Below are 25,270 nucleotides of genomic sequence, written 5' to 3' on the forward strand. Positions count from 1 at the left end.
AGCCAGGGTGAATAAAGGAAAAGGTGGTAACTATGTGAGATGATAGATGTATTTATTGTGATGAATACATCACAATGTATATGCATGTCAAAACAAGTTATACATCTTAATAGACACAATATTGGCTTGTTAATTACATATATTCACAATCTCAGCATCAACATCTAATGCCTTAGTAACATTCATCCATCAAAATATGTAATTATGTATTTAAGTGTTTAAGTTAATTTGAATTATTTTCTTTACTAAGCTATTATTTCTGTGATGCTAAAGGGCCATGTCTGATTAATGCACAGTTCACTCTCCAGTTCCTAACAGTGTCTGTCCATTTAAGCTCTTGGTAATACTTTAATACTTGTTCGAAATCCTTCTAAGAGACTAAGTACAAGAGTCCAGTAAAGCAAAGCAAAAGATACATATTTAGGAGATACATATTGTCTCTTCCAGATTATTCTGCTAATCTAGGGTTATAAATAATAAAATCTGATAATTGATTTTTCACAATGATCATGTTTTCTTTCTCTTTTAAATTTATTTATTATTTATCTATTTATTTATTTGTTTATTGGATCGTGTTTTCTTAAGGAAGGATTTCATAAACCTTCAAGCTAACTGCAGTACAGCATATTTAAATTATTTAATTTTATTATTTACTACCCAAAGATTTTTATTCTGGATATGAGTTTAGGTATGATCAGAAGCAAATGAGAGAGTAGGTAGAACCAGAGGGAAGATACTGACAGAATAGCCTCCATAAGAGTATCCTGAATTCTCTATGACCCTTGCATGGAATGCAGTGTAAGAGAGGAGAGTAGGTGGGGCCCACATAACAAGTAGGATCATCAGTGCTATTGGTGGAATCACGTTCTCAGCAGAACCCAGGTGACTGTACTGTATCACACAGATCTGGCAGCAACAAGGATGGTAGTTTGATCCTGCAGTGATGTGGACTCCAGTGTCAGCTGTTTTGTTCTGAGATTGTGTTTCTGCTTGTGCTTTGATTTTTGTTTTGTTTTTCAGTTTTTCTATATTGAAAATGTGAACAATTTGTAATCAGAGTTTTTAAATACAGCACATTTTCCACTTATGTTAGGTATAAGTTATTGATGTTATAATACAAATACAAATGAAAATCTACCCTAAAAGGTACCCATACCAAGTATTATTGGGTGAACAGATAATCTGGCAGCAGTTTAAATGCTTAAAATGCTTTATTGATGTTAGAGCACACACGCTGCTCTAAAAGAATTTTAGACTTACAAACAACTTTAGTTCATACCTTTGTACTTTTGTAGACAGCATTAATTTTTGCCTAGAGATTTTTTCTTTTCTTTTCTTTTTATTGAAAGAAAAAAAGAAATTCCCGCCTCCTCCCAGCCTCCCATTTACCTCCCCCTCCTCCCACACTTCGCCTCCTCCCCCCACTCCTCTCCCCCTCCCTCTCCAGTCCGAAGAGCAGTCAGGGTTCCCTGCCCTGTGGAAAGTCCAAGGTCCTCGCCCCTCCATCCAGGTCTAGGAAGGTGAATATTAGTATTCATCCTAATCTCTGTACCTTCTATTCAACCTATTAAGCCTACAGATCATTTTAATGATTTGGTTGACCCTAGAGAAAATTTTTGCATGTCAGTCTTTAATTCAAATGAATTTTCTAAAGATTAGTTAGCATCTAAAGCTTATTATAAAGTTGTGACATTAATTTTTGATATTTTATATTCTCTTTAAACTTCCTATATTGTTTTATTATTCATATTACAGAATATACATAATTGTGTTTTTGTTATTTGCTTGGGATGTTTAACAAAAACTCAAGGGGTTGTACTCTGTCATACTTACAGACTACAATATTTTTTTATACTAAATAGCTTAACTGCAAATGAGCCAGTTGTCAGTAATATACTTCATCTCCATTACAAAGTATCTGCTCTAAATCAAACATATTCAAATGTTGAAACAAAAGTCTATTAGCTGATGTCAGCTTCTGCATGAACATAAATTCCTATTAATTTTTACTTGGAAAAATTCCTTAAAATCATATTTGAAATTTCACCATTTTCCTCTGTTATCACTGTCATTACAAAGGTTTCTAAATAATCACAATAAATCATAGATTTATTGGGAATTGTGTTGTCAAATTTCAGACCAAGTAATCACATGTGGTCTAATTAATATATATTAATGATTATTCATTAATATATTAATAGTGAATACACATATAAACATGTATAAATTACCTTCAAACATATATATGAACATATATGTGCATATAGGAGTATAAAGAGGATTATATATATATATATATACCAGATATGCATATAGGTGTATAAAGAGAATTTGCATATGTGTATAAACAGAATTTATTTAGAATAATTTATGGACTGTGATCCAGCTAGTCCAACAATGGCTGTATACAAGCAAAACGTCCAAGAATCCAGTAATTCAGTCCACAAACCTGGATGTCTCAGTTGGTCTTCAATATACATCAGGTTCCCAAAGAAATAGGCTCTACTGCCAGTAAGGAATGGACTTGCCAGTGAACGCAAGAGCACCCAGGCAAATAGCAAAATTCTCTTTCTTTCGTGTCCTTTATACAGGTGACCAACAGAAGGGGTGGCCCAGATTAAAAGATGGGTCGGTCTTTCCACTTCTTAAGATTGGCATTCAAAATGGTTCTCTCCACTTCAAGTGATTTAATTAGAACAGTCCCTCAGAGGTGTGCCCAGTCGCTAGGATTTTAGTTCATTCCAGATGTAGTCCAGTTGACAGTGAAGACTAGTTATCTATCACACATGGATACTGAGACCTGCTGGTGCAGATGCCATCCAAATCCAATGTGTTTATTGTACGTGTGACCACGATGCAAATACCTGACCGAAGGGTATGAAAATCATTATGTTTTTGTCACAGTGGGAAAATAAAATTCATTCTTAAAAAATCGTTGATATTTTTAGTTCTGTGATTCACATTCATGGTTCCCTGTCTGTCTATTAGATAGTGCCCTTTACGTATAGTATTTAGAGTTCATTAAAGAGATAAGTTCCACAGAAATCTGTTGCTGAATAAAGCCATAGGTTCTTGGTAAAGTTGTGTCCACCTGAGGTTTTTATCAAATGTTGGTGTCCACAGACCTCCTGAAGTTTTTTNTTTTTTTTTTTTTTTTTTTTTTTTTTTTTTTTTTTTTTTTTTTTTTTGCCTTATTTCATAGCATGGATTTCCCCCATCTTGGCTCTCATTTGGCCTTGGAGAGACATTCCTACCCACCACCCAGACACTTCTAATATTGCCAGGGCTGGTTGCTTATCAGAGTGTGATTTTAGCCACATCCAATTTCACACACATACACACACAATCTGTCTAAATAATTTCAGGGTCTTCTGTTGAAACCCCATTCAGAAACACCACCCTGGATGGGGAATATCATGATTGTGCGTGGGTGGGTGGCCCTCCACTCTGCATAGCTCTCCCTCTTTGTCCTTCTCCGCCACCATCGTTCTCTCAAGTCCAGTGTGGCACATTCTGCCACGTGTCCAATGCCGCAGGAAAGGCAAGCCCAGGTCCAGATGACAGGTACTGTCCCCTTCAGAAAGAGGCAGGAGTCCTCAGACTCCTGAAATGTCACCAGGTTTTGAGGGGACCTATTTTCATTTCCTCTATCAGATTAAATTTAAATTACTCAAATCCAAGCACCTATGAATTAAAATAGCATTATGTAAATTAAAATAACTAGTAGTGTATGACACTCGGAATGATTCCACATGTACATGATTTCACTTAGCTCTCTGACAATGGTGTGAGGGCTGCCATTACCTTGGACTTATGTTGAAGAAGCTCACATGCAGAACAGTTCAGTCAGATAATTAAAAAATATATATCAAGTTCATCTCAATGGACCTGGAACCTGGTGCAACCAGTATATAAAATCATAAGTGCTTTTCTACCAGATCAGAAAATCAGTCTATCCAAACCTGATTTTCGCTTTGATTTTCTGTATAAAGAGTCATTAATTCAAAAATCAAAGTAACCCGTTATCTGTGGTCTACCGGAGAACTGAGAATTCAGTTTCCAGTCCTTGAAAGGCATAATCCTTCCACTGTCCTGGAGGAGTGAAGGGGCCAAATATCCAAGCAGGGCTTTATTCTGGAGGAAAGGTGAACATACCTTTTTTAAAAATGAGCTTCATTTTTGTGTGAAAAGAGAAACGAAATAGTGCTCAGTGCGAATTTGAGGTAATCCAGGTGCAGCATGGAGCTCTGTAGGCTCTGAGAAGTTTCCCGGGAGAGGTTTCCCTCTGCAGGTGCATAAATAATTAATACAAAAATGTGGTCCCATCTGCCACAGTTTTCACGCTTTGAATGAAAGAAGATCCATTTGTGAGTGGACTATGTTTTCAACCCCATCCCCATGCTCTTTATTGAGATGTTGAATGTTTTTGTTATGGTGGAAGCAGAGCACACCTCCTTCTGTTAGAGAGAGGAGAGGATGGGATCCGGAGCTCCAGCTATAAATATTTCATTTTTGCAGAGGCAAAGATCACAGAGGGGCAGATGAGGAACAGAAAACAAATGGGAGGTTGCTTACAAATCCTCAGAGGAGGAGTGTGTATAACTGCTCCTGCCAGCTTGCTGTCTGCTCAGATTTTACACTGTCAACCTTGGTCACGAGGCCGTTTTGTACCCCCTTAGCGTGAAAGGGAGAACACGCCATCTGAGAGTGCTAACTTAACCACGTTAGGGATGGCAGTCAGAGCGGCTGCGCGGTGGGTGGCGCTGAATATGTATTTTGAGAAAGATGGTCTGTAGTATTTTCTTAGAAAGACTGTATCCTCATGAAAAGAACAATTGAAGAAATAAATTGGGTGTTAGGCTTATTCAGTGAAATCGCCTATTTTTTTTTTTCTCCTTGCCCTCCAAAGTCTGCAGATTATGCCAGGCAGTGGTAGCACACACCTTTAATCCTAGCACTTCCGGAGGCGGGGGGGGGGGGGGGAATCTCTTGAGTTCAAGGCCAGCCTGGTCTACTAGAGCTAGTTTCAGGACAGGCTGGCTCTAAAGCTACAAAGAAACCTATCTTGAAAAAAAAATCAAAAACAAACAAAACAAAAGGCTTGCTGAGTATGAGAAGACTTCAAGTTGATGGAATTAGCATCCTTTGTGATTACAAAACTCTTCTGAGTCATGCTTTCCTCCCATAACCGCACAGATGCCACATATCAAATCTATCATCTGCAACCGGGCATCTCTGTACACAGCAGGGATGGGGTGAAAAGTACGTGACGCAGCAGATGCTATCAGATTCTGGGGTAGGGAGTAAAGAGACGATACAGGCCTTCCTGTGAACGCCTTAAAGCATATTTGCCACCCTTCTATGTGATATGGAAGACAAAGGGCATGGCTATAACAGTGTGGACTAGAGAGCTGATGGGGAAGCTGGATTCTGTTTTACATAATGTAGAATTTTGAAGTTTTTTTTGTAACTTGCCAACATGCCGATATCTCAAAGGTAAACGCCATTTCCTTGACGTTTTTGGACCTTTTGAAAACATGCTACATGATACTCTGTGTGCTCAGTACTGAGAACTTGAATTACTACAGAACCCTTGAAAACAAAGTGTTCTTGAATGGGAACTTCATACACAGATACTGCAACCACAGAGATATCTGTTTCCTCACTGGACAAAAACGTAGTTGAGCTGGAAATTATTCTCTCTCTCTCCCTCTCTCTCTCTCTCTCTCTCTCTCTCTCTCTCTCTCTCTCTCTCTCTTTCTCTCTTTCTTTAAATTTCTACCCCTGAGCTAGGACTTGTAAAAAAAAAAAACTTTCTTCTTGAGTGACCCCTGGTTTTTTTGTTTGTTTTGGCTTAGGATCTAATTTAACAACAATTGTGGGGCCTGACTTTTACCACTGAAAACATCAACTAATCCCTTTTACTGTTTACTATAAGCCAGTGGTCACTTCCATTTTATCCATAAACCACCCCATACTTCAGAAAGTCATATCTGTCCTCATTTTTGAAATAAGTCAGTGACATAGGGAACAACCCACACCTCAAAGAGTGCAGGTAGTAAAAGAGAGAGCCTGTGTCTGTACTGGAACTGATCCCCTAGTGAAGGTGAGACATGTAAACATTGAAGCTAGTTGGAATCAAGACCTCCCATTAAGACAGGCACTAGAAACAGGTTCAGCATTGAGGCATACATTTATCTGAATGTAGTCCACTGAAAATTCAAATTTAAATTTAAGCCATTAATGGTAAATTGACGTTGACGTTATGAATGATCTATAAATAAAGGTTTCTTTGAAAAAGGAATTTTAACAGTGATCTGGCATGTGTCATAATTAATTTTGATCTCTTTATTATTTGATTAATCTATTTTCAACATATCATAAATATGTTAAGTAACACTAAATCTTAGAAGTGAAATATAAAGCAAAAGATGATTAGTTATATAGAAAATTTAATGTAATGATAAACCACAAAATTTGCTTCATTAGCTTTGTTTTTCTGGGTCACAAGTTATGCTTTTGTAAAATATGTTGAATTGTCTTTTGCTTATGTTGTGCCTACATGATTCAGTCAACCATAAAACTATCTTCCAAGACAAGGTGACTTGTTTTCTGATATCCGAAAATAAATGAAAATATTATAAGACCAAAAAGTATTCTAGCCAATTCTGAATTCATTCAAAGCACATATGGGCCTTTTAAGACCATATTCCTAGGAAGTCTTGCTTACCCAAGATGTTACTGATAGCAAATCCTGCTGTTCTTGGCCAGGAAAGTTTACCATCCAGAATGTGCTTTTGGGGGGCAACGTTGCCAGGTAATTATTTCCCATGAACTACAAATTAATCAAGGTTAAAATTCAACCGTTTAAAAATTATCAAGAAGTAAACTTAACTGGACAGTTTCTGAAACAGCTTTAGAATACAAATTCTTATTTTAAAAGAGTTGTAAATAATTTTCATTGAAATAGAAAATAGGCAAAGTGTGATTTTTTTATTATGTCTCAGAATGTCAGAGGTTTTGCAAAATGAATTATTTCTGCTAAATGCATACACTGTTTACCCTGGTTAGTTGGTGGATATGATCAAATAAGATAAGAAAAACATGGTTTATTTGGTTTAAGCTTCCACATCTTAGTCCATCACTAAAGGAAGTCAAGACAAAAACTCAAGCAGGCTAGAACCTGGAGGCAGGAGCTATTGCAGAAGCCATGGAAGGGTTGCTAAGTGGTTTGCTCCCAAAGAAGGGAAACATACCAACACGACCACCACCAGTAACAAATACAAAAGTAAGAAGATTTAACTATCATTGGTCATTAATATCTCTTAATGTCAATTACTCAATTTGCCTCTAAAAAGACATAGGCTAACAGAATGGGTATGAAAAGAGGACCCATCCTTCTGCTGTATAGAAAAAACACACCTCAACCACAAAGAGAAACATTACTTCAGAATAAAAATTTTGGAAAATATTTTCCAATCAATAGACCATAGAAACATGCCAGTTTAACTATGCTAATACATAACAAAATAGATTTCAAATGAAAATTAATCAAAAGAGATGGAGAAGGACATGTCATTCATCACAGGAAAAATTTGTCAAGATAAAGTCTTACTTCTGAACATTTATGCCTCAAATATAAGGGTACCCACATTAGTAAAAGAAACATTACTAAACTTTAAATCACAATTCAAGCCCCACGCATTAAAGTGAAAGACTTCAACACCCAACTCTTTCCAATAGACAAGTCTGCCAGACAGAAACTTAACAGAGAAACAGGGGCGCTAACAGATGTTATGACTCAAATCAACTTAACAGACATCTATAGAACATTCCACCCAAACACAAAATGATATACCTTCTTCTTCACACCTCATGGAAGCTTCTCTAAAATTGAATACATATTCGGTCACAAAGCAAACCTCAACAGATACAAAAAAATTGGAACAACTCCCTTTATCTTATCAGATCCCCATGGCTTAAAGTTAGAATTCAACAACACTAATTACAGAAAGCTTACAAATTCATGGAAATTGAACAATGCTTAATTGAATCATCCTTGGGTCAAGGAAGAAATAAAGAAAGAAATTAAAGACTTCCTAGAATTCAGCTCTTACATTAAAAAGGTCTACAACCTATTGGAGTTGGTATTTATAAGGGGGAAAGGTAGAGGAGAACTAGTTCTAGTTTTCTCCATGTGGATGAATAACTTGGTTTTAGAGCACTATTTGCTTAAGAGACTATATTCTCTTCAGTGTATATTTTTGTCAAAAATTGGGTCATTGTAACTGTATCAGTTTATATTTGGATTCTCTCTTCTGTGTCACTGATCTTTGTCTTTATGCCAGTACATTCCTATTTTTGTTACTATGTTTCTGTAGTATATTGAAACCAGGTATGACCATACCTCCAGCAATATTCTTTTTGCTCAGTATTGCTTTATCTATCCAAGGATTTTTATGTTTCCCCGTGAATTTTAAGATTGTGTGCTTTATTTCTGTAATTAATAGAGTTGAAATTTTGATGTAAATTGCATTGACTCTATATATTGATTGCTTTTGGCTATATGTTCATTTTTAACAAGATGAATTCTTCCATTCCATAACTATGTAAGATCTTTCAATTTTCTAGTGTCTTTCCCAACTTCTTTGTTTAGCATTTTAAAAGTTATTGCTGTAGAGGTGTCTTAGGAATTTTTCTATTGCTATGATAAAATACCTACCATGACAGAAAGCAACTCGAGGACGAAAGGGTTTATTTCATCTCCCTGCTCTATATTATAGTCCATCATCAAAGGAAGTTAGGGGAGGGAATTGAAGGCAGGAACTGAAGCAAAAGCTGTGGATTAATGCTGCCTAGTGGCTTGCTCTTCAAGGCTTGTTTAGCCTGCTTTCTTTAGAACCCATGCGTAGCATCACACACCATGTACTGAGCCCTCCAATATAAATAAATCATGAAACAAGAAAATGGTCCACAGTCTTGCCCACAGGGCACTCTGGAGCATTTTATCCATTGATGTTCCCCTTTCCCAAGGACTCTAGTTTGTTTCAAGTTAAGAAAAAAACTAAGCAATACAAGACAACCCTCACATTCTTGTTAGGTTTATTATAAGAGATTGGCAAGGTAATTATGAATGAGGTATTTTTTATTATTTTTAGAATGTTTTTGTATAAAGGAAGACTATTGATGATTTTCAAGTTAATTCTATTTCCTGCTAGTTTTCTATAAGTGTTTGACAGATTTAAGAATTTTAAAAGTGTTTATATGCCTTTCAGTATAATACACAAACATATATGTATTCACACACACACACACACACATATATATATATATATATATATATATATATATATCATTAGTACTTTTATTTTTGTTTCTTGTCCTATCAATCTAGCTAGAGGTAAAAGATTTTATTGAATAAAAATGGATAAAGTAGCTAGTGCTGTCTTGTTCTGATTATAGTTCTGGCTATAAGGTTGTCATAGATAGGTTTTTATGTTGAGATGCATTTTTTGTTCCTAGTTTCTTCATGGATTTTATCATGATGGGACATTAGATTTTCTCAAAAGACTTATGCATCACTTGACATGGTCCTTTGATATCTTATCTTGAGTCTATTTGTGTGATGTATTATATTTACTAACTGTCTGGGGGAACATTGGAAGCTAACCACAGAATTAGACAATAGAGACAGCAGAAAGAAGGGCCTTTATGAGTAAAAATCAAACTCAAAGCATATTGTACATTTGTGTGAAAGATATCATTGTATGGACTGTTAGCCATGTACAATATGTGTTTGTATATTTGTACATATGTATATATACACACATGTACACATAACTAGTCAGACAAACAGTCCAGTAATTAGAGTAGGCCCAAGATTCTGGCATGGAGGGCATATTCCCTGCTCCCACATGGTTCATGTGAAGATGAACTCACAATGGAATGATTATACAGAATTAAGAGAATCTAAAATACAGGCGAGGACAAAGTACTAAGGGAAGTTAAACACCATGTTGGCAGTACTCTGAGTGGCAAAATATTGCTTAAGAATGTAATAAAAATTGGAAAAATTATATAGAAGAATGTAAATGAAGGTATATGTACTTCTTTATAAAAAGAGCATAATGTTGGCGGGTTTTGAGCTCTGTTGGTGCCATGTTGTTACAGAAATACACTGTGATGAAATGCTTCTGTCTGTTGCCAAAATGAACACTGAAGAAAAATGAAGAAAACTGAAGAATTCTGCCAAAAAGTTGCACAACTGAAGTAGCCAAACTCTTCTGGAGTCTTTTATCCACAGCCATCATTTTAAAAAAGTAAGGAAATATATTATGACTTTGCCCTTTTAAATTTTTGTTTAATTTATACATTACTAAATAAAACATAAAAGTTCAGTTCTTAACAATAAAGTGTTTAATGGTTCACTTCTGCATGTTTGCAATGTGCTCTGGGTTCTAGGAATACAGTAATAAATTAAAACATGAAAACTATGGTATTGAAGTAAATGGCAGTATAATGTTGGAAGGGTTAAGTATGTAAATGAGTGGGAAAGTAAAATAGTAGTCACTGATTGTGTTTATGAACATGGTATACAGTCTGGTAAGGCAAAGCATGGAAGAGAGACTACTTGCAAATTGTTCCTTGCTTTCTGCATGACTCCTGGCAACTGGACACGTTGTTGCTGAAACTACTGTGTTATAGGGTTAACCTGTGTAAAAGGTGCTCTTCTAGATAAGAAGTGGTTGGATTCGGGAGCAATAAGAATAGTATAAGGCAGAGAAAAGTAATGGTGTCTTTGTTTGTTTACCCAAACGGGTGTTGATATTTTAGGGAGATGGTATCAGTCCAGTTATAAGGGAGTGAAGATAGGAGACAGGGAAAGAAAGATAGAATGAAGTTGCTGTCTAATTGTGACCATGACATACATACTCCTCTAGATAATTCTGGTGCATATTATAAAGGATATTTTGGATATACCCAGCCATGGAAAACTAAATTGGGGTATTTAATCCACTTCTCACATCTGCCTTGGCATAATGAGAGCTAATTTCTAGGGTAAAATGTGAAAATATTAATTCTCTAGCCTATATGGCCTACTAAGTACTTGAACTAAAACAACAAGAACAGCCAGAGGAAGTTCGCAGGCACAAATCCATACATTTGCCGTCAGCATCTATCATTATCAGCACACAGAAGACTTGAGTGTCTGGGGCTGAGGATGGAGCACTGTCTGGTTATGAGAGAACAACAAAGGCAGTGATCATCAGGAGCTGGGTAATATTCCAGACCCTTCAATTATACCTTATTATCTAGTTCTTATTTGTTGAGTAATCACTCTGTACCAAGGCAATAAATGGTCATAAGTCAAAGTCTCCTCCGAGAGGTGCACTGACACTAGGGTGTGTTTATGATGAGATCTCTCCACGGGAGGAATGGTGAAATAAAAGTCTACAACTTAGATTTCTTCACTCTGAAACAAAACTTTGTAAATTAACAGTGCCCCCCTTGCTACTGGTGAATGGCATATTCCCATTCAGGAGGTGTGACCAATTTTAGTGTGTTACTTAGCAAGCTAATGTGAACATCTCGAGCCTTACAGAGATGGAATGGGAACTTGATTGTGGAAATAAATTCTGGAAAGAACTGTGAATTAAAAACCTGAGCCCAAATCCTCCCCCCTGCTGACTTAGAAACATATTGCCTTTATTCTTCATTTCCAAACCTTGCGGTAGCCCTTTGATCCTATTTCTAAAAGGCTAGGTGAGAATTTAGGAAAAGAAGCAAATGAGCATAAAATAACGTAACACAGGGAAAAACAAATACATGAAGGTCAGTGAGTACTCTCGTTCATAGTCCATTAATTAGTTTAAATTAATTTTCCCTTTGAGGAGAGGAGCATTCCCATTCTATCTTTCGAGGTTCCCTCTAAGAATACCTCTATCAGGAATTTGTGTCTTTTATTCCCTTGCTGAATATTGCATGAAACATAAATATCAGGAGGTGTTGACATAACTGTTCCTTGTGTTATTAAGATCGTTTTATGTTTTTCAAATCGAAGCAAGCTATTTTATTTGTGTGCATGGGCTCTCTCCCCCTAAGGCAGGGTTCAAAAAGATCAACCCTGGACATAGGGATGATGAGATTTTTATAGCTTGGGTGGTAGGCGATTTTCCAAATGGGGAATTTGTCAGGCAAATAAGGGGTGGTGGGAGGTGGGGTTTTACAGAAGCAGAATATAAATGTAGAAAGTTGGCCATAAAAACCTGAAACAAAGACATGGTTACAAGGCAGCCATAACAAGGTGATCACAACCTCTTGAAACAACGTCATGGTTGTCATTTCCTGGAAAAGGCCGCACAGAATCATTAATAATTAGTGTAACAAGTGAGCATAGATCAATCGTTAAAGAACAGATTTAACCATAAACAGGAATGAACCTAGTTTGTCTTTACTATAAAATTGCTTTTAAGCCCAAGATGGGGGCAGGCTGGTTTATCAGTAGTCCCATGGGAAAGCAATGCCTTGGGAGCATTTGTCAGGTTTAAAAGATTAGGTTAAGAAACCAACAGGGTAAGTCCTGGAACACAAGACTGGAGAAGAATGGCAGGGAAACAGAGACATGAAACCAATGCATGCGAAAACTGAAAACCAAACCAAGAGTTAACTAAGCAAGCAAAGCAAAGACAGGTAATCTCCTTCTCTGTCACTCTGTCTCTCTCTGTCTCTGTCTCTGTCTCTGTCTCTCTCTCTGTCCCCCCAAACACACAAGCACACATGCATACATACACACGCACACATATGTACACACACACACACACACACACACACCTAGTCATTCTTAGCTCTAGTCATTGCATTCCAAACTTAGCTATGAGACTGTGCCTCAAAACCAAACAAAATCAACAAAACTAAAGTAAGACAAACATTTATGAGAATCAGAATAAGTCAGCAATCATTGCAAACCTGCATATNATATAACCTAATGATTGAAACTATGTAAACATAGCAGTTTCATGGACAAAAGAAAACTTAGTTTGAGGGTAAAAGGAAATCAAACAGCAAGAACTTGGTATCAGTTACCCAAGAGAAGAAAGAGGCACAACTGCTAAGGAAAACTACCAGTGAACACTATAAGAATAAGAACATAGAAAAGTAGGTTCCAGAAATAGGAATGTAAAAATACAGACTTATAAAGTTGTAAGCCTAGGAGAATGAGAGCAGACTTTCAACATCTTTTTTGAGTAGCTTAAGGATTAGCTATTAACAGTGGGTTACTTTGCTTTACGACTTATAGCTCTGTCTTAAAGGCTGAAGTGGCCCTCTGCAAACTGAGGGTTCCTATGCAAACTGAGGATCAGTTTTTATAGATAATGCCCCCACTCCTGGGCATGACCAGTATCTTACTTAAGCCAACTTTTTATTATTTATTGAATTATATTTTTTCGCAGCTCCCCTCCCTTCTTCCCCCTGCTCTTCTACCCTCTCCCCTGATCCTGTTCCCAATTCACTCAGGAGATCTTGTCTTTTTCTACATCCCATGTAGATTAGATCCATGTATGTCTCTCTTAGGGTCCTCTTTGTTGTCTAAGTTCTCTGGGATTGTGAATTGTAGACTGGTTTTTCTTTCGTTAATTTCAAAAAAGCACTTATTAATGAGTACATATTATATTTGTATTTTTGAACCTGGGTTACTTCACTCAATATGATGTTTTCTAGATCCATCCATTTGCCTGCAAATAAAGGTATCATTTTTTTCCTGCTGTGTTGTACTCCGTTGTGTAAATGTACCACATTTTCCTTATCCATTCTTCAGTCGAGGGGCATTTAGGTTGTTTCCAGGTTCTAGCTATAACGAATAACGATGCTATGAACATAGTTGCGCACATGACATTGTGGTATGATTGAGCATCCTTTCTGTATATACCCAACAGTAGTATTGCTGGGTCTTGAGGAAGGTTGCTTCCTAATTTTCTGAGAAATTGCTACACTGATATCCAAAAGGACTGTACCAGCTTGCACTCCCACCAGCAATGCAAGAGTGTTCCTTTTACCCCACAGCCTCTCCAGCATAAGTTGTCATCAGAAATTTTTAATTTTGACTATTCTTACAGGTGTAAGACGGAATCTCAAAGTTGTTTAGATTTTCATTTCTCTGATGACTAAGGATGTTGAACATTTCCTTAAGTGTCTTTCAGGCATTTTAGATTCCTCTGTTGAAAGTCCTCTGTTTAAGTCTGTACCCCATTTTTATTGGATTTTTTTTCTTTTTGATGTCAAGTTTTTTGAGTTCTTTGTATATTTTGGAGATCATTCCTCTGTCAGATGTGTGGTTGGTGAAGGTCTTTTCCCATTGTGTAGGCTGCCATTTTGTCTTGCTGATCATGTCCTTTGTTTTACAGAAGCTTCTCAGTTTCAGGAGATCCAATTTATTAATTATTGCTATCCATGTCTGTGCTACTGGGGTTATATTTAGGAAGTGGTCTCCTGTGCCAATGTTTTCAAGTGTACTTCCTACTTTCCCTTCTATGAGGTTCATTATGGTTGGTTTTATGTTGAGGTCTTTGATACATTTGAACTTGAGTTTTATGCATGGCTACAGATGCAGATCTATTTTCATTCTTCTATATGTTGATATCCAGTTATGCCAGCACCATTTGTTGAATATGCTTTCTTTTTTCCGTTTGATATTTTTTTGTTTCTTTGTTAAAAATCAGGTGTTTATAGGTGTGTGGATTTATACCTGGGTCTTTGATTCAGTTACATTGGTCCTCCTCTCTGTTTTATGCCAGTACCAGGCTGTTTTCAGTACTGTAGCTCTGTAGTAGAGTTTGAAGTCAGGGATTGTGATGCCTACTGAAGTTCCTTTATTGTACAGGATTGTTTTGGCTCTACTGGATTTTTTGTTCTTCCATATGCAGTTGAGTATTATTCTTTCAAGGTCTGTGAAGAATTTTGCTGGGATTTTGATAGGTATTGTATTGAATCTGTAGATTGCTTTTGGTAAGATTACCATTTTTACTATGTTTATTCTAAATACCCAGGATAATGGGAAATCTTTCCATTTCTGGTGCCTTCTTCAAGTTTTTTCTTCAAAGATTTAAGAAAGAGAATTACAGACCAATCTAACTCATGAACATTGAAGCAAAAATACTCACAAAATACTAGCTATCCAAATCCAAGAACACATCAGAAACATCATCCACCATGATCAAGTTGGCTTCATCCCAGAGATACAGGGATGGTTCAACATAGGAAAATCTATCAGTGTAATCCACCATCTAAACAAACTGAAAAATAAAATGATCATCTCCTTAAATGCTGAAAACACCTTTGACAAAATACAATATCCCTTCATGATAAAGGTCTTGAAGAGAGCAGAGATGTAAGGAACATACCTAAATATAATAAAGACAATATACAGCAAGCCAACAGTCAACATCAAACTAAATGGAGACAGACTCACAATGATCCCACCAAAATCAGGAACAAGACAAGGTTGTCCACTCTCTCCATATCTATTCAATATAGTGCTTGAGGTTCTAGCAAGATCAATAAGACAACAAAAGGAGATCAAACAGATACAAATCAGAAAAGAAGTCAAACTCTCATTATTTGCTGATGATATGATAGTTTACATAAGTGACCCCAAAATTCTACCAAGGAACTTCTACAACTCATAAATACCTTCAGTAATATAGCAGGATACAAAATTATCTTTAAAAAATCAGTATCCCTTCTTTATACAGATGATAAATGGGCTGAGAAAGAAATCAGAGAAACAGCACTCTTCACAAGAGCCACAAATAACATAAAATATCTTGGAGTAACTCTAACCAAACAAGTGGAAGACCTGTATGACAAGAATATTATGATCATTTTATACACATGTTTTCTGCTTATACAAGAATTTTTCAGAGAAATGCAGGAATGAATTATGTTAGGATAGGAGATAAAGGTGACAAAACACCACAGTTTCTTGGAACTAAGGATTTCCCAGGATTCAAGGTGTTTATTGCTAAAAAAAAAAAAAATAGGGTAGGCTCGGGCAAAGTGGTATAACTGCTCGTTGCGAATGCATGCATGCCTCTTTTATACATGCTATAAGCTTTTTCCCATGGAAGTGCATTCACAATGCCAACAAGCAGTCTGTGAGTGCTTCCATTCAACACTGTTTTCTTCATGCTGTATGTTCTCAACATCTTAACTTTTGCCAATCAGTTGAGTGTGAAATGGAATCTTGCTGTAATTTGATTTTCCTGGTTACTAATGAGGTTGGCATCTTTTCATGTCTTGTTCGCTGTTTGGTGGTTGCTCTTCTGTGAAGTGCCTTCCTTCTTCCCATCTTGTTTTCCTATGGGTTGTGTTATCAGATTCATCTTATGCACCTTGTCAGAGTCTCTCTTGGTGTTCCCACCATTTACACTCTATAGCAGTAGCACTAATAGCATTTTAGATTGAATAGTTCTTTTTGTGGGATAGCATCCTGATTAGCAGTCTCCTTGGTTCTTACCCACTATCTGCAATAGCATCCCATTTGAGAGAATAAAAAAAAAAAAAAAAAAAAAAAAGCTCCTACCATAAAAATATCTCTAGTCCAATGGTTCCCTGGTTGAGAATATCTAACCTATAGCTCATCATACAAACTCCTATCAGAGAGATGAATGAGCAATGAATAAATTCCCTTTCCATTTCTCCTTGACAGGCTCTTCTAAAGTCTATACATCTGCATTTGTTCAGAGATTGTTTCAAGTTATCTAACAGATGCATTTGCTGGCTACTGGTGCTATAGTTCTTAGAAGTGTAATGGCCAGAACAGTAACATATCAAGTTGTCTTCCCATCTTGCCCTGCCTCTTTGCCTATATCTTCTCTCCCCTTTCTTAGAATTAAATATTTTAATTCAACTGTTAGCACCAACTATTTGTTGTTGGGGCCAATTGAGTCCTGGCCTTCAGCTGCTCTTCCCTGCTAGAGCCTTCTAATTGAAGTTACTAAAAGCTGTGCTTTGCCTAGAGGATCAGAGGATGAGATTTTTACCTGTTGGCCATTGACTGCAGGGTATTTAAGCCTCCATGGTGCTTTTAAAGGGGGGCTTTTGTACCAGCGATTAGAGGTCCGTGTGTTGGTCTGTCTCTGTGTGTGTTTCCTCCACCTCCAGCAAAGCTCGCGAACTGGATTCTAGCACATAGAGTGAAGACGGGGGGGGGGGGGGGGGGGGGGGGGGGGGGGGGGGGGGGGGGGGGGGGGGGGGGGGGGGGGGGGGGGGGGGGGGGGGGGAATCTCTTGAGTTCAAGGCCAGCCTGGTCTACTAGAGCTAGTTTCAGGACAGGCTGGCTCTAAAGCTACAAAGAAACCTATCTTGAAAAAAAAATCAAAAACAAACAAAACAAAAGGCTTGCTGAGTATGAGAAGACTTCAAGTTGATGGAATTAGCATCCTTTGTGATTACAAAACTCTTCTGAGTCATGCTTTCCTCCCATAACCGCACAGATGCCACATATCAAATCTATCATCTGCAACCGGGCATCTCTGTACACAGCAGGGATGGGGTGAAAAGTACGTGACGCAGCAGATGCTATCAGATTCTGGGGTAGGGAGTAAAGAGACGATACAGGCCTTCCTGTGAACGCCTTAAAGCATATTTGCCACCCTTCTATGTGATATGGAAGACAAAGGGCATGGCTATAACAGTGTGGACTAGAGAGCTGATGGGGAAGCTGGATTCTGTTTTACATAATGTAGAATTTTGAAGTTTTTTTTGTAACTTGCCAACATGCCGATATCTCAAAGGTAAACGCCATTTCCTTGACGTTTTTGGACCTTTTGAAAACATGCTACATGATACTCTGTGTGCTCAGTACTGAGAACTTGAATTACTACAGAACCCTTGAAAACAAAGTGTTCTTGAATGGGAACTTCATACACAGATACTGCAACCACAGAGATATCTGTTTCCTCACTGGACAAAAACGTAGTTGAGCTGGAAATTATTCTCTCTCTCTCCCTCTCTCTCTCTCTCTCTCTCTCTCTCTCTCTCTCTCTCTCTCTCTCTTTCTCTCTTTCTTTAAATTTCTACCCCTGAGCTAGGACTTGTAAAAAAAAAAAACTTTCTTCTTGAGTGACCCCTGGTTTTTTTGTTTGTTTTGGCTTAGGATCTAATTTAACAACAATTGTGGGGCCTGACTTTTACCACTGAAAACATCAACTAATCCCTTTTACTGTTTACTATAAGCCAGTGGTCACTTCCATTTTATCCATAAACCACCCCATACTTCAGAAAGTCATATCTGTCCTCATTTTTGAAATAAGTCAGTGACATAGGGAACAACCCACACCTCAAAGAGTGCAGGTAGTAAAAGAGAGAGCCTGTGTCTGTACTGGAACTGATCCCCTAGTGAAGGTGAGACATGTAAACATTGAAGCTAGTTGGAATCAAGACCTCCCATTAAGACAGGCACTAGAAACAGGTTCAGCATTGAGGCATACATTTATCTGAATGTAGTCCACTGAAAATTCAAATTTAAATTTAAGCCATTAATGGTAAATTGACGTTGACGTTATGAATGATCTATAAATAAAGGTTTCTTTGAAAAAGGAATTTTAACAGTGATCTGGCATGTGTCATAATTAATTTTGATCTCTTTATTATTTGATTAATCTATTTTCAACATATCATAAATATGTTAAGTAACACTAAATCTTAGAAGTGAAATATAAAGCAAAAGATGATTAGTTATATAGAAAATTTAATGTAATGATAAACCACAAAATTTGCTTCATTAGCTTTGTTTTTCTGGGTCACAAGTTATGCTTTTGTAAAATATGTTGAATTGTCTTTTGCTTATGTTGTGCCTACATGATTCAGTCAACCATAAAACTATCTTCCAAGACAAGGTGACTTGTTTTCTGATATCCGAAAATAAATGAAAATATTATAAGACCAAAAAGTATTCTAGCCAATTCTGAATTCATTCAAAGCACATATGGGCCTTTTAAGACCATATTCCTAGGAAGTCTTGCTTACCCAAGATGTTACTGATAGCAAATCCTGCTGTTCTTGGCCAGGAAAGTTTACCATCCAGAATGTGCTTTTGGGGGGCAACGTTGCCAGGTAATTATTTCCCATGAACTACAAATTAATCAAGGTTAAAATTCAACCGTTTAAAAATTATCAAGAAGTAAACTTAACTGGACAGTTTCTGAAACAGCTTTAGAATACAAATTCTTATTTTAAAAGAGTTGTAAATAATTTTCATTGAAATAGAAAATAGGCAAAGTGTGATTTTTTTATTATGTCTCAGAATGTCAGAGGTTTTGCAAAATGAATTATTTCTGCTAAATGCATACACTGTTTACCCTGGTTAGTTGGTGGATATGATCAAATAAGATAAGAAAAACATGGTTTATTTGGTTTAAGCTTCCACATCTTAGTCCATCACTAAAGGAAGTCAAGACAAAAACTCAAGCAGGCTAGAACCTGGAGGCAGGAGCTATTGCAGAAGCCATGGAAGGGTTGCTAAGTGGTTTGCTCCCAAAGAAGGGAAACATACCAACACGACCACCACCAGTAACAAATACAAAAGTAAGAAGATTTAACTATCATTGGTCATTAATATCTCTTAATGTCAATTACTCAATTTGCCTCTAAAAAGACATAGGCTAACAGAATGGGTATGAAAAGAGGACCCATCCTTCTGCTGTATAGAAAAAACACACCTCAACCACAAAGAGAAACATTACTTCAGAATAAAAATTTTGGAAAATATTTTCCAATCAATAGACCATAGAAACATGCCAGTTTAACTATGCTAATACATAACAAAATAGATTTCAAATGAAAATTAATCAAAAGAGATGGAGAAGGACATGTCATTCATCACAGGAAAAATTTGTCAAGATAAAGTCTTACTTCTGAACATTTATGCCTCAAATATAAGGGTACCCACATTAGTAAAAGAAACATTACTAAACTTTAAATCACAATTCAAGCCCCACGCATTAAAGTGAAAGACTTCAACACCCAACTCTTTCCAATAGACAAGTCTGCCAGACAGAAACTTAACAGAGAAACAGGGGCGCTAACAGATGTTATGACTCAAATCAACTTAACAGACATCTATAGAACATTCCACCCAAACACAAAATGATATACCTTCTTCTTCACACCTCATGGAAGCTTCTCTAAAATTGAATACATATTCGGTCACAAAGCAAACCTCAACAGATACAAAAAAATTGGAACAACTCCCTTTATCTTATCAGATCCCCATGGCTTAAAGTTAGAATTCAACAACACTAATTACAGAAAGCTTACAAATTCATGGAAATTGAACAATGCTTAATTGAATCATCCTTGGGTCAAGGAAGAAATAAAGAAAGAAATTAAAGACTTCCTAGAATTCAGCTCTTACATTAAAAAGGTCTACAACCTATTGGAGTTGGTATTTATAAGGGGGAAAGGTAGAGGAGAACTAGTTCTAGTTTTCTCCATGTGGATGAATAACTTGGTTTTAGAGCACTATTTGCTTAAGAGACTATATTCTCTTCAGTGTATATTTTTGTCAAAAATTGGGTCATTGTAACTGTATCAGTTTATATTTGGATTCTCTCTTCTGTGTCACTGATCTTTGTCTTTATGCCAGTACATTCCTATTTTTGTTACTATGTTTCTGTAGTATATTGAAACCAGGTATGACCATACCTCCAGCAATATTCTTTTTGCTCAGTATTGCTTTATCTATCCAAGGATTTTTATGTTTCCCCGTGAATTTTAAGATTGTGTGCTTTATTTCTGTAATTAATAGAGTTGAAATTTTGATGTAAATTGCATTGACTCTATATATTGATTGCTTTTGGCTATATGTTCATTTTTAACAAGATGAATTCTTCCATTCCATAACTATGTAAGATCTTTCAATTTTCTAGTGTCTTTCCCAACTTCTTTGTTTAGCATTTTAAAAGTTATTGCTGTAGAGGTGTCTTAGGAATTTTTCTATTGCTATGATAAAATACCTACCATGACAGAAAGCAACTCGAGGACGAAAGGGTTTATTTCATCTCCCTGCTCTATATTATAGTCCATCATCAAAGGAAGTTAGGGGAGGGAATTGAAGGCAGGAACTGAAGCAAAAGCTGTGGATTAATGCTGCCTAGTGGCTTGCTCTTCAAGGCTTGTTTAGCCTGCTTTCTTTAGAACCCATGCGTAGCATCACACACCATGTACTGAGCCCTCCAATATAAATAAATCATGAAACAAGAAAATGGTCCACAGTCTTGCCCACAGGGCACTCTGGAGCATTTTATCCATTGATGTTCCCCTTTCCCAAGGACTCTAGTTTGTTTCAAGTTAAGAAAAAAACTAAGCAATACAAGACAACCCTCACATTCTTGTTAGGTTTATTATAAGAGATTGGCAAGGTAATTATGAATGAGGTATTTTTTATTATTTTTAGAATGTTTTTGTATAAAGGAAGACTATTGATGATTTTCAAGTTAATTCTATTTCCTGCTAGTTTTCTATAAGTGTTTGACAGATTTAAGAATTTTAAAAGTGTTTATATGCCTTTCAGTATAATACACAAACATATATGTATTCACACACACACACACACACATATATATATATATATATATATATATATATATATCATTAGTACTTTTATTTTTGTTTCTTGTCCTATCAATCTAGCTAGAGGTAAAAGATTTTATTGAATAAAAATGGATAAAGTAGCTAGTGCTGTCTTGTTCTGATTATAGTTCTGGCTATAAGGTTGTCATAGATAGGTTTTTATGTTGAGATGCATTTTTTGTTCCTAGTTTCTTCATGGATTTTATCATGATGGGACATTAGATTTTCTCAAAAGACTTATGCATCACTTGACATGGTCCTTTGATATCTTATCTTGAGTCTATTTGTGTGATGTATTATATTTACTAACTGTCTGGGGGAACATTGGAAGCTAACCACAGAATTAGACAATAGAGACAGCAGAAAGAAGGGCCTTTATGAGTAAAAATCAAACTCAAAGCATATTGTACATTTGTGTGAAAGATATCATTGTATGGACTGTTAGCCATGTACAATATGTGTTTGTATATTTGTACATATGTATATATACACACATGTACACATAACTAGTCAGACAAACAGTCCAGTAATTAGAGTAGGCCCAAGATTCTGGCATGGAGGGCATATTCCCTGCTCCCACATGGTTCATGTGAAGATGAACTCACAATGGAATGATTATACAGAATTAAGAGAATCTAAAATACAGGCGAGGACAAAGTACTAAGGGAAGTTAAACACCATGTTGGCAGTACTCTGAGTGGCAAAATATTGCTTAAGAATGTAATAAAAATTGGAAAAATTATATAGAAGAATGTAAATGAAGGTATATGTACTTCTTTATAAAAAGAGCATAATGTTGGCGGGTTTTGAGCTCTGTTGGTGCCATGTTGTTACAGAAATACACTGTGATGAAATGCTTCTGTCTGTTGCCAAAATGAACACTGAAGAAAAATGAAGAAAACTGAAGAATTCTGCCAAAAAGTTGCACAACTGAAGTAGCCAAACTCTTCTGGAGTCTTTTATCCACAGCCATCATTTTAAAAAAGTAAGGAAATATATTATGACTTTGCCCTTTTAAATTTTTGTTTAATTTATACATTACTAAATAAAACATAAAAGTTCAGTTCTTAACAATAAAGTGTTTAATGGTTCACTTCTGCATGTTTGCAATGTGCTCTGGGTTCTAGGAATACAGTAATAAATTAAAACATGAAAACTATGGTATTGAAGTAAATGGCAGTATAATGTTGGAAGGGTTAAGTATGTAAATGAGTGGGAAAGTAAAATAGTAGTCACTGATTGTGTTTATGAACATGGTATACAGTCTGGTAAGGCAAAGCATGGAAGAGAGACTACTTGCAAATTGTTCCTTGCTTTCTGCATGACTCCTGGCAACTGGACACGTTGTTGCTGAAACTACTGTGTTATAGGGTTAACCTGTGTAAAAGGTGCTCTTCTAGATAAGAAGTGGTTGGATTCGGGAGCAATAAGAATAGTATAAGGCAGAGAAAAGTAATGGTGTCTTTGTTTGTTTACCCAAACGGGTGTTGATATTTTAGGGAGATGGTATCAGTCCAGTTATAAGGGAGTGAAGATAGGAGACAGGGAAAGAAAGATAGAATGAAGTTGCTGTCTAATTGTGACCATGACATACATACTCCTCTAGATAATTCTGGTGCATATTATAAAGGATATTTTGGATATACCCAGCCATGGAAAACTAAATTGGGGTATTTAATCCACTTCTCACATCTGCCTTGGCATAATGAGAGCTAATTTCTAGGGTAAAATGTGAAAATATTAATTCTCTAGCCTATATGGCCTACTAAGTACTTGAACTAAAACAACAAGAACAGCCAGAGGAAGTTCGCAGGCACAAATCCATACATTTGCCGTCAGCATCTATCATTATCAGCACACAGAAGACTTGAGTGTCTGGGGCTGAGGATGGAGCACTGTCTGGTTATGAGAGAACAACAAAGGCAGTGATCATCAGGAGCTGGGTAATATTCCAGACCCTTCAATTATACCTTATTATCTAGTTCTTATTTGTTGAGTAATCACTCTGTACCAAGGCAATAAATGGTCATAAGTCAAAGTCTCCTCCGAGAGGTGCACTGACACTAGGGTGTGTTTATGATGAGATCTCTCCACGGGAGGAATGGTGAAATAAAAGTCTACAACTTAGATTTCTTCACTCTGAAACAAAACTTTGTAAATTAACAGTGCCCCCCTTGCTACTGGTGAATGGCATATTCCCATTCAGGAGGTGTGACCAATTTTAGTGTGTTACTTAGCAAGCTAATGTGAACATCTCGAGCCTTACAGAGATGGAATGGGAACTTGATTGTGGAAATAAATTCTGGAAAGAACTGTGAATTAAAAACCTGAGCCCAAATCCTCCCCCCTGCTGACTTAGAAACATATTGCCTTTATTCTTCATTTCCAAACCTTGCGGTAGCCCTTTGATCCTATTTCTAAAAGGCTAGGTGAGAATTTAGGAAAAGAAGCAAATGAGCATAAAATAACGTAACACAGGGAAAAACAAATACATGAAGGTCAGTGAGTACTCTCGTTCATAGTCCATTAATTAGTTTAAATTAATTTTCCCTTTGAGGAGAGGAGCATTCCCATTCTATCTTTCGAGGTTCCCTCTAAGAATACCTCTATCAGGAATTTGTGTCTTTTATTCCCTTGCTGAATATTGCATGAAACATAAATATCAGGAGGTGTTGACATAACTGTTCCTTGTGTTATTAAGATCGTTTTATGTTTTTCAAATCGAAGCAAGCTATTTTATTTGTGTGCATGGGCTCTCTCCCCCTAAGGCAGGGTTCAAAAAGATCAACCCTGGACATAGGGATGATGAGATTTTTATAGCTTGGGTGGTAGGCGATTTTCCAAATGGGGAATTTGTCAGGCAAATAAGGGGTGGTGGGAGGTGGGGTTTTACAGAAGCAGAATATAAATGTAGAAAGTTGGCCATAAAAACCTGAAACAAAGACATGGTTACAAGGCAGCCATAACAAGGTGATCACAACCTCTTGAAACAACGTCATGGTTGTCATTTCCTGGAAAAGGCCGCACAGAATCATTAATAATTAGTGTAACAAGTGAGCATAGATCAATCGTTAAAGAACAGATTTAACCATAAACAGGAATGAACCTAGTTTGTCTTTACTATAAAATTGCTTTTAAGCCCAAGATGGGGGCAGGCTGGTTTATCAGTAGTCCCATGGGAAAGCAATGCCTTGGGAGCATTTGTCAGGTTTAAAAGATTAGGTTAAGAAACCAACAGGGTAAGTCCTGGAACACAAGACTGGAGAAGAATGGCAGGGAAACAGAGACATGAAACCAATGCATGCGAAAACTGAAAACCAAACCAAGAGTTAACTAAGCAAGCAAAGCAAAGACAGGTAATCTCCTTCTCTGTCACTCTGTCTCTCTCTGTCTCTGTCTCTGTCTCTGTCTCTCTCTCTGTCCCCCCAAACACACAAGCACACATGCATACATACACACGCACACATATGTACACACACACACACACACACACACACCTAGTCATTCTTAGCTCTAGTCATTGCATTCCAAACTTAGCTATGAGACTGTGCCTCAAAACCAAACAAAATCAACAAAACTAAAGTAAGACAAACATTTATGAGAATCAGAATAAGTCAGCAATCATTGCAAACCTGCATAT

General features: G+C 36.7%; 1 protein-coding gene across 2 annotated transcripts in view; it reads left to right on the forward strand.

The window, feature by feature from the left end:
- The window catches only part of Pak5 (p21 (RAC1) activated kinase 5), a 248,319-nt gene that overhangs the window by 92,874 nt on the left and 130,175 nt on the right, over positions 1-25,270 (forward strand). The window contains exon 2 of one of the 2 annotated variants that reach the window (XM_050134486.1): positions 10,171-10,319. The gene's annotated coding sequence lies outside the window, so the exon portion shown is untranslated. Of the gene's footprint in view, positions 1-10,170; positions 10,320-22,466; positions 22,616-25,270 lie in introns of both variants that reach the window. The other variant, XM_050134485.1, reaches the window with a different exon arrangement.

This window comes from Alexandromys fortis, unplaced genomic scaffold (assembly GCF_014885135.2).
Source record: "Alexandromys fortis isolate MF-2015 unplaced genomic scaffold, M_Fortis_MF-2015_v1.1 scaffold_6, whole genome shotgun sequence".
In the NCBI taxonomy this organism is placed as follows: domain Eukaryota; kingdom Metazoa; phylum Chordata; class Mammalia; order Rodentia; family Cricetidae; genus Alexandromys; species Alexandromys fortis.